This window comes from Mixophyes fleayi, chromosome 3 (assembly GCF_038048845.1).
Source record: "Mixophyes fleayi isolate aMixFle1 chromosome 3, aMixFle1.hap1, whole genome shotgun sequence".
NCBI lineage: Eukaryota > Metazoa > Chordata > Amphibia > Anura > Limnodynastidae > Mixophyes > Mixophyes fleayi.
The window spans coordinates 211,745,214-211,748,127 of NC_134404.1; the positions used below are offsets into that span (position 1 = coordinate 211,745,214).

Genomic DNA, 2,914 nt, shown 5'->3' on the forward strand with positions numbered 1-2,914 from the left:
TTTTGTTTGATTTGTAGATGAGAGATATATATATATATATATATATATATTACACACACACAAAAATATGTGGGCATCCCTTATAATTAGTTTGTAGAACTGACCATAATGAAGGGTGCAGTGACTTTCAATATGACATGGTTCTATGATGCCACCTTTCTAACTAGTCAGTTTGTAAAATGTCTGCCCTGTAAGTGCTGTTCCTGTGTTATAACCATACAAAACTTTATCTAGGTTGCCTCAAACATTATAAAAGTAGACACCACTTGTTTTTTTTTGTTTTTTTATTTCTAGCACTTTGATGTACCCATGAACAGCAGGACAAAGGAGGTAATAGCCCCACAGAAATCCTGTGGCTGATTCTAAGACGTCACCTTAATCTTCAAAGACAGGACAGCTCTGCAGGAGTTAGCTTAGCGTCAAATTACCTAAAGCTTTTGTTTTTTGTTTTTAACTAATTTGGAAAAACATTACAATATGTAAGCTAAACTACATTGGCGATAGTAATAAGGTTTTTTTTTTTTATTATTTGTTTGTTCTTTAAATAAACAAATCAGCAAGCATGTTTGAGGAGGTTTGGTATAACTGTTCCATATTATTTCATACGTAGATAGGACCAAACAAAAAACTATGACGTTCAGACAAAAAACTCTAACACATACCCAATGAAAGTAGGGCATCTCTGGCACAGCAATTGTGCTAATCATCCACTGTGTGTAGTAGCAAACTCAGGAACACAGTGAATTAGATTACTGATGTCCTGCAGTAAGCAGCACAACAACGTTATAAATTGAATTTAAAAAAAATGACAAAGAGTCTATCAAAGCCAAGCTTTACAATATGCAGCCCTAACAAATTTACTGGTTTTTTTTTACTTAGCTTTATAAAAGACTACATTGCCAAGGCGCCATCTACAAACTACACAGCTTTCTCCAGTATACTCAGAACACGGTGCAAGATCAGGATTTCTCTCCGGTGACAGACAGATAAAATAGGTTTGTATCTTCACAGCTTATGTGCACAGTGCTGCCATATTAAATGCATGCACAACCCGTTACACATGTGCTGGCAGAAGTCACCCCAGTGTAATGAAAACCAGTCTCCACGCATGTGAACTCCATTAACCCCTTTCTGAGGGAGCAGAAGGAAAAGAGCAGCGGTCAACATCTGCGTGGGAAGAAGGTAAACGAGCTCCGATGTATCGGAGAGCATAAGATAGCCAGTATAAGGCAATTGTTTATATCTGACACACACATTTGGAGCATGGCTGTATGGTCCGCAATGAAGCGGGGGTAATAGCTCCATCTCTCCCTCTCCCGCTGCGCACTTACTGTAAGATGGAGATGACCGATAACCACCTTCCAGCGGTGCACTCAGTGACGTAATTGTGTCTGACGTCCGGACTGTGACGTAAACACTGCAAGAAAACCGCCGAGGAGGACGTGGCAATGTTGCGCCGTTATTTCTATCGGTCACTTCGTCAGCGGTCGAACCGTCTATCACATCATACACAGCACAGCCACTTTCACCATTCAAATTCCCCGACACGCAAGCGAGGCGATACTACTAGTGATTGCTTCTGATGACACGCCCACTAAACTGCAGGCCACGCCCACCACCTCGCGCTTCTTGCTTTTCCCGAACTATTACAGCACTGCTAACCACGCCCACCAGCTCCTTCGGCCGCCTCATGTTGTCCCGCCGAGAGCGGTTCACTTGCTGAACGTTATTGGCTGACCAAGCTGTCACTCGTGATGACGTAGATATTTCTTAACGTGACGGCCTATGCTCCAGACCACGCCCGTTTATCAGCTCATGGTCTTCCTCAATTTTGTCAGTGACAGTTTCAGACGTCACGGTACGCATACTCATTTTACACCTTAAGCCACTACCATTCATTTCCTTCCATTTACGTTTTTAATTACTTTCAAATAAATCATAAACCATAGATCTGCTATGAGGCATATTTATCAATGTTCTCAAAAAGTAAAAAATCGTTTTCAATCCTTATCTCATTGATAAGGATTGAACTATTTCTCAAATTTATGAAGAACGCAACACAGAAACTGCAGTTCCTATAAACTGTGATAAAAAAAATACCACGCCTCTACGTAATGAGCTGTCTCCGGATCTCCTCCTTGTCTTCTTCGTTCCTCTTCATATTGCAAGTGCGCATGTGCAGTTCGAAGACCTCTCTGCAACTATAGTTGCAGAGGAAAGAGCAACAGGGAGGGATCATGTGATCCCTCCACACATGCGCTTATCCATCTCTGCTCTTCAGAGCAGAGCTGAAAGCACTGACATTTTTCAATTATGATAATGTACGCTTAACCATACTTGCCAACTTATGGCAAGTATGATCCGGGAGCCTGACGGGGAAGGTGGGCGTGCAGGTGGCGGGGCTCTGAAAATCTCCATCATTATGGCCCCCCAAACCGGGAATCGCGTCATTTTGGACCCAATTCTGACACTTCACTAGGAAGTGGGCAGATCCAGGAGATTGCCACACTCTCCCGGGAGTCCGGGGGACTCTCGCGAAATGCGGGAGTCTCCCGGACATTCCGGGAGAGTTGGCAAGTATGAGCATAACAAGTTACCGAAAAAACTTTTTTCGAAACTTGTTGGATTGCGGAAGGGAGCAGTCACCATATTATTGAATGGTGACTGCTCCCAAAAACGAAACAGAATGCAAAGCAGAAGATATCCATGATATCTGCTGCGATGCACCATTCATAAATATGCGGTACACTACAAGTGGCATTTAAGTTACGTAACGTGTGTGAAAGTTTAATAGCACTACTTGTTAAATATGCCCCTATGAGTGTAAATAAAAGGACTGCTATTGCCAAAATATTTTCTTAGATGTGATATCCATTGCTTATAACAGGGATGATTACTAACATTTACAAATTAT

General features: G+C 42.1%; 1 protein-coding gene across 14 annotated transcripts in view; it reads right to left on the reverse strand.

Moving 5' to 3' along the window:
- EPB41L2 (erythrocyte membrane protein band 4.1 like 2) overlaps positions 1–2,125 on the reverse strand; it is a 169,051-nt gene extending 166,926 nt beyond the window's left edge. For 4 of the 14 annotated variants that reach the window (XM_075203065.1, XM_075203069.1, XM_075203067.1 and 1 more), the window contains exon 1: positions 1,332–1,599. The gene's annotated coding sequence lies outside the window, so the exon portion shown is untranslated. Of the gene's footprint in view, positions 1–1,331; positions 1,603–2,105 lie in introns of those variants that run through there. The other 10 variants (XM_075203073.1, XM_075203070.1, XM_075203062.1 and 7 more) reach the window with 5 other exon arrangements.
- Positions 2,126–2,914: the final 789 nt, after the last annotated feature.